The following is a 17,595-nucleotide window of genomic DNA, read 5'->3' on the forward strand; positions in this document are numbered from 1 at the left end:
AGGCAGCGATCAGCCCCCCTAGCCAACTCCCCCCAGTTTATATACTGAGCATGACATTCTATGGTATAGAATATCCCTTTGGCTAGGTTGGGTCAGCTCTCCTGGCCATGCTCCCTCCCAGCTTTTTGTACACCTCCTCGCTGACAGAGTATGGGAAACTGAAAAGTCCTTGACTTAGGCTAAGCACTACTTAGCAACAACTAAAAACATCAGTGTGTTATCAACATTATTCTCACACTAAATCCAAAACACAGCACTGTACCAGTTACTAGGAAGAAAATTAACTCTACCCCAGTCGAAACCAGGACAGGTATGAACATGCAAATTCCAAAGTGGTAAGAAATCTACATTTTCAGTTATGGAAATCTTCTCAGTAGCTATTGTTCATGTACACTTTGGCCTGTCAACCTTTGCAATCTTTTGGTTAACAATGAGCTTGTTTCTGAACCTTTCTAAATATTTTAAAATGAATTAAAATGCTGTGTGAACTCCTATCCTGCCAAGCATTTTTTCTTCCCGCACCACAGACTTTAGGTATCAAAACCAAAGAACAAAGTCTCTTTTCTGCAGGAAGGAATATCTCTCTTGGTTAAACTTGCTCCTACATAAGTCTACATCCACTTCCTAGTTCAGATTTTAAAAGAAGCAATTTTCACCCATTTTGCAGCTCACTAAGGTCTTAGCCACGCTATCACACATGCAGCTGTTTCTCTATTCAAGTCTCTGATATTCAAAACTTAAATGGTACCTAAGCTCTCGTGCATGCCTTTAATTGGGGAGGACCTCTGGAAAGGCTTGGATTTCATCCTCTCCTAAAACAGGAACACTCCTCCTTGGGGAAAATCAAACAACTTATGTTAAGACTGCTCCTCTTTCACCTCAAAAAACTTCATCCCTGACCTGAAAAGCCTCCTACAGTCTCCAAGGATTGCACTAGAGCAACAGTATTTAGACTGAGAAGGCAGCACCAGTATATCTAAGATCAAGCTCTTTGTGAATTTTAAAAATCATGAATAGGAAATAAATTTATACGAAAAATGCTTCAGTCTTTATTTTGCAAACAGAGAGTCAGGGGATAAAAACAAATTGGACATCAATAGTCAAAGGATAACTCTACTGTTGCTGCCCCATTGACGAAGATTAAAGCTATGTCTGTAATTAATACAAAATTAGCTTGCAAGCCAAAACAAGAAGGCTAAGGTCACTGATAACAGCTCCACTGCTCCCGTGTGCATAAAAAGCAGCACATTTGGTGGGGTTTGTTTCCAGGCGGCTGTTAACTCACCAGGAGGAGGAAACACGCAGTGGCACACTGTACCATTGTGGTTTACAACAAAAGCCCTCTCTGTAGGCTTGTGTTGATAAAAGTCTCCGGCCTTGAGTCTTGGATATGATACCACTTAAGGCCTATTAGTACAACAGCTAAGCTCAGCACCTTGTCTGCTGTTCTGTGGAGGCACACGGGACTCAACACTAGCTACAAACGGCTCGGAGATGGAGCTACTAAGAACCGAGCTTTAAAGGAAAGGAAATAGAAAAAGCAAGACAAGTGGCTTGCATAAGCATTATTTGTCCAACATTTACAGGCTCAAGTCGCTGCAAAGAATGAGATTTCTCCTTTTTTTCACATACGTGGTCAGAACAGATGAAATAACTGCTCGTTTGCACACATCCTGCAGGATCAGGAAGACAACAATGGATACTGCATCCCTGCTGTACAATCCAGGGAGCATATAAGAGATTTTCTGTTTTAAAAACTGAACATGAAAAAGTGGGACTGAATTGAGAGGCCGACATAAGGTACCAAGAATATGTCGCTACCCTTTATTACGGTGAAAATGGGTAATCTTTTTCAAATTTTTAAAGAACAAACTAAAGAACTGTTATTTTAGAACAGGGTCTCTTAAAAAAAGTCTGTCTGCAAAGAAGGTGGCACAGAGGTGGTCCTACCACCCATCCAGCACAGCTGCTTAAGAGTGTAGTTGGTACCGTCACACAATCACAGAATGGTTGAGGTAGGAAGGGACCTCTGGAGGTCATCTGGTCCAAACCCCCTGCTCAAGCAGAGACACCCAGAGCAGGCTGCCCAGGACCATGTCCAGATGGCTTTTGAGTATCTCCAAGAACAGAGACTCCACAACCTCCCTGGGCAACCTGTGCCAGTGCTTGGTCACCCTCACAATGAAAAAGCATTTCCTGATGTTCAGAAGGAACCTCCTGTGTTTCAGTGTGTGCCCATTGCCTCTGGTCCTGACATTGGGCACCACTGAAAAGAGCCTGGCTCTGTCCTCTTTGTACCTTCCTTCAGGTATTTGTAGACATTGATGAGATTCTCCATGAGCCTTCTCTTCTCCAGGCTGAACAGACACAGCTCTCTCAGCCTCTCTATCATCCAGGACCCTTTGTGGGACTCCCTCCAGTATGTCCATGTCTCTCCTGTACTGGGGATCCCAGAACTGGACCCAGCACTCCAGATGTGGCCTCACCAGTGCTGAGCAGAGGAGCAGGATCACCTCCTTCCACCTGCTGTCAATACTTTGTCTAATGCAGCCCAGGACACCATTCACCTTCTTTGCCACAAGAGCACATTTGCCGGCTCAGGTTCAACTTGGTGTCCACCAGGACCCCCAGGACCTTTTTTGCCAAGCTACTTTCCAGCCGGTCAGACCCCAGCATGTACTGGTGCCGGGGGCTGCTCCTCCCCAGGGGCAGGACTCTGCAATTCCCCTTGCTCCTGGTACCTACCACTTACAAATTCAAATTCTGGGTGTGGGATAACTCCTAGCTGCTCTCTGTAGCAGAGCAGAAGGTGACATCCCCTGGACACAGCACTAATCAGCTGCAGCCAGCCACAGGTACAGCTGCCCCGCCAGAAGCCAGACTCGTGTCAGCATGTAAATGACCTGTGATCCTCAATCCCATGTTGGCTACATCCTTCTGCAAGCTCCACTTTACAATCTGCACTATATCAGCATCCCCTAATTTAAAGCTCCACATGCACCAAATTGCCAGACTATGCTTTTGGAAGTTAACCCCTTCCTGTACTAAACCCTCATCACTGCCAGGGCTGAGGGACAAAAATCCACTAAAGAGGATCATGCAGGAGAGTGAGAAAAAGGCAAGTTTAAGTTTGCAGTGCATGCCGTCAGCCACAACACTCCTCTACTGCTAAACTGAAACAGCAGTTGCAGGAAGAAAAAGCAGTACTGCACTTCTCCCTGCCACCAAACCCTTGCTCTTCAGCATACAACCGACTTAATAGCACTATTTTTTTTTGCAAGAGCTTGCTCCTATCTGCATAAAATCAGGCTGATACAGACACACGTCACAGGTACTGGAGTGTTAACAAAACCAGGTAGCTAGGTGTTTAAAAGGTATAAATCTCTCAGCTCTGGTCATTTACCTACAGCAATCTTCACACTTATTTTTTCTGAATTCAATCTTTCTAAGTGCCAGTTGCTGATGAACTGCAGGGAGCATGATTTTTATTAAATGATGAACACTAACATTTCAGAGTTATACCTCAGAAAATCGATTACCACCTATTGACAGATAGCTTAAGCAGAAAAATTCCTGAGGGTTTTTTGGTTTTTTTTCATTCCTCTAGACTCCAGTGAAAGGAAGCCTTTTCTGTTTAAAGCTCATGCTTTTTTTAAGCATCAGTGTCATTAATTATACAGGCTAATACTTAATCTAGAAAATACAACTGCTATGTGGAGCAGGGCACACATCGTGCCGGGTGGAACACAGAAACTGCAAAGACTTGGAAATTCTCCTTCCCAGGGAATCACCGCACTGAAATGTATAGTTTCTGCCTAGTTCAGAAAACCAAGTGAAAACAAGTTTTCTTGATTACTGTATTTCCTGAATAAAATATTATTTACTGCTGCTTAAAACTGATAACTCGTGCTAATTTTACCACTGCCCAAGAACTAATATTTCAGTAATTCTCACAGCTGGGAGAAGCAAAGAAGTGACAAAAATCAGCCAAGGGTTTCCAGGTTCCCAGACTGCCAACCACGAGGTGCAAACCTCCAGGGCTTTGATGTCCCGGGATAGCTACAATCACCTCAGACCACCTCACTTCTGCACGGACCCAAGTCCCATGGTGCCGGATGACTCCAGCACTTTCAGGCTCCATGCTCCACAGCTGGGGATGAACCTCCAGTTGCCTGCCTCCAGAAAACCCATAAGAGAATACTCCCCCGGCTCCATGGTCTGGCACCTGCCCTACCCTGACAATGTCTCTGCAGGTGCTGGAAACCAGAACATGGCCAGGCAGGTCTGTCAAGGCCAACCCTGCAGGAGTCTGGGGGTGCCATCACTTGTTTCATAGACTGGGCTTCTCCTGCCGGGCCAGCTATGGGTGTTGATGTCCTTGTCGGGAACCAACTGCACCATCCACCCTATGCCTGAGCGCTGAATAAATGGGAAACACATAAATGCTGAGTTACTGGCTATCTGCCTGCTTTGCCAAGTAAATAATTCAGCTGATTTCCTCATAATAATGACCTCCCATTCTGGTGGGAAATCAATCCTCTGCTTCTGGGCTAGTTTGCTTTCTCCAGTACTTCCCTAGGGCTGTTTTTAACCAAACCTGTTGGGGAGGATGATAACAGAAATCACCTGGAAACCAGCATCCAACAATTCATCGTAACTGGTCAGACCCCACAGCATAACGCGCTCCCATAACCAGACACAGACACCACTTCTTTCCCTACCATTTACCCGATTGTTAACGCTAATCAGTTCCCCGTGTACGTGCTTTCCAGAAATGAGATGGACTTGTTAGGCAAAATTAAAGATGGAGTCACAAGTGAGTAAGGGCTTCAGGGTTCACTCACACAAATTAAAATACACAATTGATACTGAAATGTAAATCAAGAGTATGAAATTAAATCTTCATGTTAAGAAGGGGAAAAAAAAAAAAGATTAATTCTTGCTTTCACTTCAGTCAATATAATTGACTGGAACAACAATTTAAAAGATTTGACAGACTGTTCACCAAGATACCCTGGAAAACTGAACCGTTGTACCATACCTCTACATAACTAGCATAAAACCGTTTCCCAATGCATTGGCAAATTCCATGTATTAAATTGCCAGGAATATTTTTTCCCCCAAATTCAGCTACATTGGCAACACTAGAACATGACTATATGTATACATCCCATTTGACTACCAAGGACATAGTTAAGAAAAGAGATAAAACAAAAAGGAAAGAAAATCACATCAAAACCAAAATCAAACTGCATTAACAGATAATACTTGAAGTACAGACTCATTATAGGTGGTCTATAGGTAACTGCTTACCTCAGGTTCACATGCATAATGTCTCATGCTACTACTCCCTTGAGTGATGAATTAATCCACACAGAAAAGCTCTGTGACAAGTCACATCACAAGAGTCATGAAATGGAGGTCACTGTGCCAGCTAGCAAATGACACATTAAAAATGGGGGGGGGGGGGAAGGCAGAAAATGCTCTTTATACTTTCCACTTCACTATGAATGCAAGGGATTTATTTCACTAATCCATGGCTGGCAGTGTCAGGGCTACTTGGAGCTGCAGAGACGGAGTGAAATATCCAATTTTCAAATCCCCTCCAGCTACATAAAGGTAAGAAAGAAGAGCTCTTCTGCCACCACTGAGCTGTTATTGCACCACTGCCTGTATTAGGCCAACACCATTTTCTGAAAAGGCTAAATTAGGGGAAGACACGTCACAAATGGCTTCCTCCTGTAACTAGGACAGCCAACTAACATGGCCAAGATAGTGCCCAAACATATCTTTTTACATTGTGCTTATTTGTAGTTTATTTTGCCTGCCCGGTTACAATGTTATATCCCTATATAGCATGAGGAGGAGGAACTGCACAAGCAACATTGCCTATCCAAATATGAGCTTATTCAGACTATTTAAGCATTAGGTCACAACTTACCCTTCTGGGGGAAAAGCAGTGTCCTTTCTTACAAAGTGTACTAAAAATGAGGCAATATTTGACAGTACCTCAAGGTGTGAGACAGAATACACATATCTAGTTTGGCCCTTATATATTTCCTTCTTCTTCTTTCTTAGGCAAGCAAATCTATAAAGCCTCTCATCTAATGTGTTAGATTAATAAATGATGAAGCTACAAACAAGGGAGCCCCAAGCTTCCATGATGAGTGCTCAATTATTTTGCATTTAACAAGAGTAAAGGAAAATGAAATTAATTTAATCTCTGTAACTGCCAAACTAAATGACACAATCTTGCCTATTATAACAGATCAAAACAATACATTTACATTTACCAAATTGTTGTAAAAAGTGTAATTTTTACTCTGAATAGCTTCCATCCCTGGAAAAGCACATACCAAACGTTGCAGCAGTGGTCACGGAGATCATGCTTTTCTCCAAAACTAGGCTCTGGATCAGAGCTACTTTTAAGCTAAGCTCTATGACAGCATTTCAAAAGAAAGTGAAATTATATGTTGTAATGTGCTTGGTGAATACTCTTTACTAAAGTAAGTCTGGAACCGCAGGGTTTCTTACAGTGCAGGGCCTAACAGTTTGAGTGTTGGTCTATATACTCTACTAGAAGGAAAAGTAGCTATTATTTATTAAAGGAAGAAACTTCTGCAAGCAATGCAATTTGTTAGAGCATCACCCTCAACACCGTCAGTAGCAAATTCTTGAGCAATTTCTTCCTGCATCTCCCTTACACTCCAGTCTCTTAAACCAGCGTGCCTGGGTGGAAGCCTGAGGGGCAGCAGGGAAGAGAGCGTGGTATAGGCACCAGTACGTCTCCACACCCCTCACCGCTAAATCTGTGCTCCTCTCCCGCCACTCTTCCTAACTCCCCCCCCTGTTGCACATCTGACCTCCTCAACATCCCCCCACCATGGCACAATCCCTAGAAGGGGACTTCAGGTCATCTCTCCCTGTGTACCTCTTCTACTTTGAAATCATCTTGCCTGGACGTGAGTAACAACTCACTATCAGCAGCACCCCAGGTGAGGTTTCTCTACAGCCCTGTACAGTGGCGCTAGCACTTTCATACACCTCTGGAAATAGCCCGCCTGAGGCAACTGAAGATTTTCCTTTGCCTTTTTTTGTGGCCACACCCCAGTGGTGGCTCACAGCCGTGTGGCAACAAGCATATCCAGGTCTTTCTCTCCTTCAGTCACTTCCGAACGACGAGCCTCTAATCCCTTTGGCTTCAGCTGCAAAATTCGCATTGATTGATAATGGATTTTCCACTGATGTAGAATCAGGCACTTCGACTACACCACTACGAATTAACAGAAGAGAGCTCTGTTAATCCTTTATAAGCAAGCTTAATCTTTTGGTTTATAGAAGAAGGAGCGAAGGCCTCCTTTTCTCCAATATCAGGCAGAATGTGACTATTATTTCAGAAAATTTTTCTCATTTTATTTGATTGAAATCAGTATTTTTTTGGAAGCCACAAATCCAGACAACACCACAGATGCACACTTCTGCCAGGTAAAAAAAGGAAGAGTTGGAGCTATGAATCCTGAAGCGGAAAGCTGGGATCAGCACTCTGGGATTTACAGTTACTCCATAGAAAGTGCTGTCACCTGGAAACAGCAGACTGACAAAGCCTTTATACCATTCACCTTTCAATTAAACAAGAGTAACATCTGAAACCTCACATTAAAATAGCTGTAAGATTTGTTAGGGTTCTCTCTCAATGATGTGATTTGAACATTTCCTGTACATTAGCCATAGTTAGGGCTATTAAACTGCAAGCAAGTATTAGCACCTTTAAAGACTGTTACAGAACTTGGCTAATAACTCTAAAGCAATCAAGTCATCAGAAAGATGAACTGATCTTACATTAAGACACTTTTTCCATTAAAATGAGATTTTGTTAGATCAACTCAGATACACTTTATTAAGTCAGCGGGTAGCAGAACGGCTCTTCTTTTTTTTTGCGGGAAAGGAAATTCATCACTACGCTACAATGTCTGGTAAACAGGAGCTCAGTCATGCAAACCCTTGGTCAAATGAGAAACCACTGCTCTCAAAGACTTGTCCCATTGCAGTCAGCAGTCTGAGCAAGGATACTTAACAGCAGTAAAATCTTGAAAGATCAAGCCCGAATATTACAGTTGTAATTGGTACTGCACATCAAACAACCCTTAATTTAATGTCCTATCCTGTAGTGCACTAGATGCAAACATTTCACTGATTTAGTAATTCATCATAAGCACTGCTTCTATGCTAGGATGAAAAGAAGTCTTAAATACAGCAGCTAAGTGGTTCCTCTAAAACACTGGAATGCCACATATCTCTGTAGGACAATAAAATGTTTATCTTTTGTCATGCATTTCATTGCCGCTGTTTAGTTGGGTGACCTTCTGAAAGGAGCAGTGGAGGCTGATGTACACCTTCATTAAAGCCGAGCCTCCTTCTTCCCCCGTGCCTGCGAGAACAATAAGCGCGGGAGGGAAGAGGTGAGCAATCCACAGAGTAATGAAGAGATTTTGTTCCAGAGGGTTATCAATTATTTATGAGTAAATCCCCAGACGAACACATCCAAAGCTGAACCGCTTTTAATACTTTCACTTCTGTACACATGGCACAACAGAACCAGATGCGAGCTAAATTGGATGTCTGACTGTTCCAGGTATCAAATAGTGAGTTGAATCCGGATTTTAGTAAATTACTGTTATGTTTTTTAAAGTACAACAGTCTCCTAGATTTACAGCTCTTTCACAAAATTCCTCCAACACTCACAGAAATAATTCTTTATAGTATTTCCCACTCATCAAGATCTCAGCAAAGGAAAAGCTCATACTGAAGAATTTCTGTAATTATGCTGACATAGTTGTCAAAACAGTCTAATATTCAAACTCTTACAAGCATATTGCCCAGCTCTGAATGGAATTTTATTCCACAATGGAATGAAATAGACCTGAACTTTTCCTATCGAGAAAAGATAAGACCAAGTTATGGTCTTTTTCTCCAAAACAGGGTTTCTCCTTTTCAAAACAAAGCACTCATCTTTAAAGTAAAATTGTTTTATAACTGTGCTTTTTAAAAGAGAAGATCCAAAGACTCTTTCTGTGATATGGGAAATACAAACATTGGACGTTGGTATTCTCCATGAAGCTAGGACAGTGAAACCAAACAGTTGTATTTGCTCGGCACGCTTTCCACAAGAAGTCATTAATCTATTTGCCAATGCTGTCGCTGGAAACAGTCATCCCGCAAGTCTCGAAAGGAAACCAAACCCACTGTCACGCAGTGAACATCCAGATCTGCAGAACTGTTCTTTGAGCTCCTCTTCTCCACAGCTTCCAACCAACAAGACGCTGCCAAAGTCAACACCACCACCACAGTCCTACTTCAAGGACTGTCTCTACGGCAGCTGCCGCGACAGCCCCGAGGCCCCCTTTAACACCAAGTTCAGGTACTCCGTGAACCCAGGAACCAGGCGGGGGCACCGCCAGGACGTGCTCTGCAGAGCAGCCCCCCCGGACAGGTTAGGGTCTGGCCAAGCAGCGGCACGCCATGCGCAGGCTGCCCCAGAGGCGGGCTGCCCACCGTCCCGCGCTTGCAGGGGCTCTCTTGGTGCAGCTTGGGCTCATCGACGGGGTCCTGAGCCGGGCTGTGGCCAAGGGGGAGCAGACAGCAGCCAGTGCAGGTTCCCCAGCTTCTCGAAGCCTCATCCGCAAGCTGCCTTCCAACAGGATGAGTTCAGGGAGAAGCTCATCAAATAAGGTGGTTCAAACCACACATGGAACAAGCACTTTCCACCTTTTTTGCAGAACAACCGCAGGAGAAGAGCTGGGTCTTTGGTGCGCTCTCTGCCCCTTCACATTTAGGCCAGGATTGACCCCAGCACCTCCACAACTCCAAGAGCAAGCTCCAGTGCTGTCCTAGCCTGGCTAGACTAAACTGCTTCAGTACCAAAAAAAAAGCCCCCAACCACTTAGAAATCCATTTTGGATTTGTTTGCATTACTTTGGAGGGTTTGTTATGTATTTGGATGAAAGTAGTCCATTAAGTACATCTATATTTACTTCATTACAGTGTGGCTCTTGAAGTTAGATGAAAAGATTTACTCTGGCCAAGTTTGTTTATTCATCAACATGAGCTAAGATATGTTTTCAAAGGCTCATCCTCATTGCATTCACATGAAAGCATGCAGATTTTTTTCAATGATTGTATCACATTCTGAGAGCTGGAAAAGGACAAAAGAAACTTCTACGAGAATTACAAAACCAAAGATCAGCACAGGAACATTTCCTACCATTTCCAGTTATTTATGGGGGGCAGGGGAAACCCACCTCCTCCCACCTGGAGGCATACTTTCTCACCCTGCAGATGTATCAACAGCCACAAACTGTAAGCGGATGATCAGCCATGTGCTGGTTTTGGCTGGGACAGAGTTAATTTTCTTCATAGTAGCTAGTATGGGGCTACGTTTTAGATTTGTGCTGAAACAGTGTTGATAACACAGGGATGTTTTTGTTACTGCTGAGCAGCCCTTACACAGAGCCAAGGCCTTTTCTGCTCCTCACCCCACCCCACCAGCCAGGAGGCTGGGGGGGCACAAGGAGTTGGGGGGGACACGGCTGCGACAGCTGACCCCAACTGACCACAGGGATATGCCAGACCATAGGACGTCATGCTCGGCATATACAGCTGGGGGAAGAAGAGGGAAGGGGGGACATTTGGAGTTACAGCCGTTGTCTTCCCAAGTCACCGTTCTGGGTGACAGAGCCCTGCTTTCCTGGAGATGGCTGAACACCTGCCTGCCCATGGGAAGTGGTGAATCAATTCCTTGTTTTGCTTTGCTTGCATGCATGGCTTTTGCCTTACCTCCTAAACCGTCTTTATCTCAACCCACGAGTTTTTTCACTTTTACTCTTCCATTTCTCTCCCCCATCCCACTGGGGGGGAGTAAAGCGAGTGGCTGTGTGGGGCTGAGCTGCTGGCTGGGCTTAAACCACGACAAGCCACCATGCCCCTAGCCTAGAAAATGGCGACTGGCACGCTGCTTACCCAGGGACACCAGAAGTGAAGGGTTAACCCCACCTGAAGCAGAAGAGTTTAAGCAAATGCAGTCTCCCAAGTTTCTAATTTTTTTATCTGCACTTTGACAAGAACAATTAACTTTTTTTTTTCATAGTGGTGTTGAAGAAGAGCTCTTCATAACTGCTAGCAAAGCATTAGGTAGAAATACAGGCCACCACTGACCAACCCCAGCTGTACAAGTCCTAGCTATCGGTGACAGGAACCCAAACATGACTTGGTACTTGCACGCCTTTAGTGTCAAAATTTTATCCCCAAGTTATGCAAATATTTAAATGACATTTATGGACAGTATCTTCCCTCGTGAGTTTACACTTTCCCACGGAAGACTTCCAGAGTGATTAACAATGCTGATCTTTATCCTTCACACTGACTATTCATTCATCCTTTCTAGAACGAATACTGCTTACATACGACCCAAGAGGGCTGTAACAAGGCAGTATTTATCTGCCTTAATAATCTACCGCCACTGCTTTAATTAAAACTTGGTTATATCACATCCACAAAGCGAAGGAACGCCTCCCGTCACTCATCTTTTTCACCTGACAGCTGTGCTTGGTGCACCTTTGCAGGAGCAACCTTTGGAGGTCCCACCAGCCGCAGCTCACCCTCCCCAGCCCAGGTAACTGTGGGCAAAGCACTTCACCACAGAGGAAAAGCAGAGCGAAACTCAGAGGGGTTTGCAGCTTGGGGCCTCAAGTGAGTCATAGAGCACCTGCGGGTTGGTATTTACCCCAGTTCATGAGCAGGGCAGCGCTGCCTGCACGGCACATGGGGTTTTCGGGAGGTGAGGGGCCAGAGGGAAGGTGAGCCGGACACGGCACACGTGCCCGTGAGAGACCTACAGAGAAGCCACGGCACAGTGCGGCAAATCAGAGCATGAGGGACATCAGGATGGAGATGGGGGAACAGCAACCAAGGACACCTCAACTCCCTTCGGTAAATCTGCAGCTGAATCTTCAGGCTTCAGTTTCTTCATCTGCATAGCAGGATTTTACAGGACTTCCAAGAGCCCTCAAAAACGCACACTGATTTCAAAGTCTAGAGTTTATTACTAGCAGTATTACACAAATGAGTGTGCACTGCTTGCCTTTTCCACGTTTTAATCAACGTAAGCAGTATCTGATGATACAAACGTTTAGAAACACACCATTTTCCCAAGGAAGAAGCCGTCCTGAACTTCTTCCCTCCCCAGAACAGAAGTTTTTTGGCATCGTTATAGACAATGTAAGACCTGCAACTGATAGCATCCTTGGGATGCAGGGGTGGGCAGCGAGCAGCCAGTGCAGCCTCCTTGCAAGCTACAGGCTGTACAACCAGGGCCTCATCCAGCACGTCTTCCCTGCTGGCTCCACACAGGTCCCGGGCCAGCAGTTGCCATTCATTCAGCAGAAACTCAGACTTGGGAGGGGGCTCTCTTTGCCCCTTCACCCCGCCCGGGCTCCCTCCCGGGCTCCCCCCCTGGCCGCAGCACAGCCACCAGGCTGCAATACCCCTGCCCTCCTGCCACCGCTCTGGGGCTGAGCTACCCTCGCACCCCGCACCCGAAATCCGCTCCGTTCTCAACACCTGGAAGCAGAGGCATCGCCAGAGGAGCCGGGGTGATGTTATTTGAATGATTTATTGTTTCAGTTAAGTGTTAAACAATGTTTTCAAGCCTTCTTGGTCTATTAATCTCATTCTTACATTGTATTTTGCAGTCACAAATGATACGGTGTTGGAACTACTTTGAAAAAGCCCCTCTGTTCTCCATCCTCATCCTTACTGGAAGGAAAAAAGACTGTGTCCTGTTCCAGTCATTGAACTCTACAGCACTTCGCCATCAGCATCAATGAGCTGATAAACAGATTTAAGTCCTTTGTGTGTCAATGAAGCCCGCACCGCCCCAGGAAAGTGTTCCTTAACTAAATGCCACCACACAGCCAGTAAGGAAAACTCGATTGCATTGCTTGTGGATTCCTCAGAACAGTGCTTCTTAAAATATGAATTATCTCTAGATTATTGAGCACTTCTTATTTAGGACTTGAAATCCAGTTGCCACTTTCTGATCAATATAACTTTAATAGCAGGATAAATTTAGAGCTTAAGTTATCTAGCAGCAGTCATTTGTATACAATACATGATCTAAAGCCACACTCATGTTCAAATGCATGGTGATGAGGCTTACAAGGAGCACCATGCCTTAAAATGCAATGGATTACCTGTTTCTTTTCCTCAATAAATGACACCGAACAAAAGATAGGTGAGCTTGCTGAGTGTCATATCCCACAACCTTTACTCATATGAGCAACGTGTTGCCTTCAGATCAGCTTCTCATTTGAAAGTTGCAGATCCCCATTGCTGACCTGAATATTGATTTTATGTTAATAAAATCCTGTGTTGAAATACTGGTTAAAGATAAAATTGTTCTTGTACTTCAGGCCTGCATGATGTTGCGCATACTGTACTCACTATTTTCTTTTTCAGCGAGGGCAAAAGACACTCACCCCTTACAGGAGGTGCTCCACAGGTTGCATAATTTGGCCCCGTGTTAAATAAGCTAACACCTGAATGAATCGCTTTTCCAGTAAGAGGAGGCGCTTTTGCTATAATGAAGCTGCGCACCTCACATATAGGTATATTTATCAGGGCAACATTCTTTTTAAAGATGTAAAACAAGAAACGCTGGAATTTGAAATTTCTGCTTCTGTATTGTCTAAGTAAGAGAAACATACACAATGACGGCGTACTTCCATTTACCTACCGGGTATCCTTAGCAGTGCTTGATTCTGCAAATTCTCTTAACAGACACTGCTCCGATCATCATTTAACCGCAACGCAGACAGACTTCAAGAGGACTAAGGAGGATTTGCTTCTGCTTTCACACAGCGCACTTATTTTTTTGAAGTTTAATTTAATAAAATAAGAACTCCGGATAAAAGTTAATCGAGCACGGCTGCTAAGAAGGGGAAAAAAATCTGCTGCTGAAATTTTAACTTTGCTTTTTCTCTCTTGCTCTTTTTCTGCATTTGTTGCTTAATGGCACGGTATTGTTACAAAGGCCATTCCTTTTACAAACGTAATCAACTCAAGTATTCAGCACCACAGATGATATATTACTCTCCTTAAAACCAAATCTCTGAGGGATAGATTAGAAAGAAAGGTTAAAGAGCTCTATCGTTCAAAGCATTATGGTTCAGGCACCTATAAATCACTATGTTTGTTTATTTAGATAATTTGGGCCACTGGCGTAGGTAAGCATTCAAGCTACACACAACTTTCTGGTACGAACGCTGCCAGTTTCTTCCTTCCCCCCTCAGAAGCACTAAGGTAAATAAATGCTCCAAGCATCACGCACGGCAAATGAGACGTTAGGACTAATTTGTGCTTGCAGCTCTCTTCGCAACGCTTTGAAAAGCAGCCCCTGCTCTCCCCTGGCGATCCCTTCCTCTTAAAGAGTTTCCAAGACCGAGAGCAGATGCCACTGCGAAACAAACTGGAGGCTGTCACCATGTCATAGGATTTGAATGAAAATACAGTTAAGGGGCTGACTCGCAGCAGTCAGAGCCGGGGGACGCGGAGGAGAACCCCGCCGCCGCGGGATGCCGCACAAGAACCCCGGCCGGGGGCCGGGGGCCGGTGGCCGGGGGCCGGGTCCTGCCCGCCCCGCACCGTGCCCCGCACCGTGCCCCGCACGTCGCACCGCTCCGGGCCAAATCAGCCCCCAGAGAGCCAAATGGCCGCCGCGCCCGCAGCGCGGACCGCGGCCGGACAGGGGCAGCCCTGCGGTGCGCGCCGCGCCGAGCCCCGCAGCCCTGCGGCAGCCCCGCCACCAGCCTCCCGCACCCGCGCAGCCTCCCGCAGCCGCGCAGCGACCCGCGCCCGCAGCGACAGCACCCACCGTCCTCCCACCCCCCCTCCCTCAAAAAAATAAAAAAAAAAAAAAAACGAAAAAAAAACCAACAACCCCCCAAACCAAAAAAACCCCAACAAACCAGCACCACAGACACGACAACTTCGCGCACCGCCCCCAACTCACCGGGAGGCGCCGGCCCCGCGGAGAGGCGCGCCCGGGGATGCCGCCTCCCGCGGAGCGCTGCCCGCGGAGCGCAGCCCGCATGGGCCGGGCAGCGGCGCGGCGAGGGAGGAGCAGCGGCAAGTTGCGGCGCGTCTCTCTCCTCTCCTCTCCACTCCCCTCCCCTCCCCTCCCCTCTTTCCCTCCCTCCTCCTCCTCCTCCTCCTCCTCCCGCTCCCTCCCCCCCTCCGCCCGGCAGGCGGGCCGGGGGCTGGCGGCCGAGAGGGACGGAGCGCGGCCGCGGAGCGCGGCGCGGGCAGGCGCCCGGCAGTGCGCATGTCCCCGCGCCCGCCGCCGAGAGGCGACCGATGCGGCGGCGGCGGCGGCGGCGGCGGCAGCGCAGGCCCGCCGCCCCCTGCGCGCCCCCCGCGCCCCGCAGCGCGCCTTTGCGGAGGCTGCCGCCGCAGCGCCTCGCTCCGCGGAGGCGGGGGGACGACGGGGCACGGACGTGCCAGCCGGCGCCGGGCTGCCCGCTTTGCAGCGCTGCCGGCGGCCCCGGGGAGGGGAGGGGTGTGTGTGTGTGTGTGTGGGGGGGGGTTGTCTCGGCCGCCCCCCCCCGAGCAGCGGGGAGCGCCGGCGGAGGGAGGTCTGGGGCCGGCGGCCGGGGCTGCAGCGGCGGCTTGCTGGAGCCGCCGCCCCCGGCTGCTGCACACGGGCGGCCCGGCTGCAGGCTGCTGGGCTGGGGGGTGCTCCGGTGGGCAGCCTGGAAAAGGAGGAGAAAAGGATGAATCCGGGCGTCCTGTTATTCCCCCCCCCCCGTTAAGTGAGCATGACTAATGAAGACAGGTGTTATGACAAAAAGGACCTCCGCGTAGTTATTGGTGGCTTTTTAATGTGGTAGCGAGGTCTTTAAGTGAAAGAAATAACCGTATTTTACACGGCGTAGGGAAGTGCAAGGACTTTGAGTGAAAAGCGCTGTAAGAGCAAAGGCAGGAAAGGCTGCAAAGGCAAAATGCCTAACTTAGATCTCTGGGGATTTTTTAGGGAAATTGCACAATTACTATAAGTTTCCACCCAGATGTAAGGACTGACCTAACATCCAGTGAGTTTCTTGCTTCCTGAGAACAAGTTCAAACCCCTATTCCATCCTGCAGTAACACACGTCACCTATGTGGCGGGCTCAAGGTTTGAGCCTGAATCTGCATTTGATGCTTAGCAAGCAAGGGTTTACCTATGCAGAGAAGTGTTGGGGTTTTTGTTTGCCTGTTTGGTTTGGTTTTGTGGTGTTTTTTTTAATAATCCAAATACACTGCTAGCATCAGCATTTTCATCTTCATCTAATCTTTGGCAAGATTGTAGCTCAGTTTATTATCTCCATGCGCATCCATCCAACGAATCCTCAGAGCTGATCCTTTCTTCACATCGTCTTTCAGTGTTGCCAGCTGTTGGGTTCCTCTGTTGATTTACTTGTTGTTTGTTTTTTTTTCTTCTGAGCCTTCTTTAAGCTCTTTGTCCAACAACTTGTGTCCTCACAACGTAGGGCAACGTAGTCCACGTCTAGCAGAGTCCAGCCCATCTCAGTTCGTCCGCATGGCTCCTGCAAGAAAATGTGTGTTATTCTATCATGTAGCCTGCCAGCCCTTGTAAAATCCAGCTGATTATTGTCATTTTACCAATCTGGTGTTGCTTTTCTTCTCTGTTCCTAATGTGCCACTATACTGGCACGTTGTAGCTGACCTGATGATGTCTTTCTCAGACTTTGTTCTCTGGTTTCCTTTGCCCATCCTTCTTGCAGAGAGTTCCCCATCTAATCCTTCCATTAGTAACAAGCAGGCTTTGTGAAACCCCTGACATCTGCATCCATATCCCACATGGTGACTCTTCAATGAGCCCAACTATCTGAATGACTTTTAACTCTTTCCCCTCCAATTGTGTTGGTTTCTTGTCATTGTAGTCAATGAAGATTTGCACGCAGGGAGCACTTTTGTTCTACCTCTGTCCTCCCTCATTCTAGGCCAGCGGTTCCCCAGCTCTGTTCAAGGATCACAGATGTCCTATAAAGCCCTGGTAGGCCATCATAGCCATTTGGTGCCTCCGTAGTGTTTTCAGTTTAAAGTATGAAATCACATTCTGATTTGTAGGAAATTTTGGAGAGCAACAGTACTGTGCAGGTCCAAAAAGACTGGGAACCAGTGTTCTAGCAGCTACTCCCCTTCAGCTGTATCTTTTGGCACAGTTTGATGTCATCAGCAAAATGTAATTTTCCTCGAGTCTTCACAAGGGATGCACAAAGCGTGCCAGTACACTGAAACCCACAGGAAGTTTCCATCTCTTTAAACCTACTGTAGACATTCCAGGACCTCCAGATACTTAGTCTATTTGGATTTAATTAATTGAAAAACCTTCCAAAAAAACATAAGCTAAATCAAAACCATATACTTGCTTTTGAACCAGAGTCACTACATATAGCATAAAAGGGGTATTGCTGTAACAATTTGTATTCTCATCTTAAGCTATACTCCTGTTCAAATATAAACAAAGCTGAAGACAGCTCC

General features: G+C 46.4%; 1 protein-coding gene across 4 annotated transcripts in view; it reads right to left on the minus strand.

Annotated features, from left to right (window-relative positions):
* PAG1 (phosphoprotein membrane anchor with glycosphingolipid microdomains 1) overlaps positions 1-15,193 on the minus strand; it is a 117,158-nt gene extending 101,965 nt beyond the window's left edge. For 3 of the 4 annotated variants that reach the window (XM_049823182.1, XM_049823156.1, XM_049823166.1), the window contains exon 1: positions 15,065-15,154. The gene's annotated coding sequence lies outside the window, so the exon portion shown is untranslated. Of the gene's footprint in view, positions 1-15,064 lie in introns of all 4 variants that reach the window. The other variant, XM_049823188.1, reaches the window with a different exon arrangement.
* Between the last annotated feature and the right edge of the window lie 2,402 nt (positions 15,194-17,595).

The sequence above is a fragment of the Accipiter gentilis genome, chromosome 2 (genome assembly GCF_929443795.1).
Source record: "Accipiter gentilis chromosome 2, bAccGen1.1, whole genome shotgun sequence".
Taxonomy (NCBI): domain Eukaryota; kingdom Metazoa; phylum Chordata; class Aves; order Accipitriformes; family Accipitridae; genus Astur; species Astur gentilis.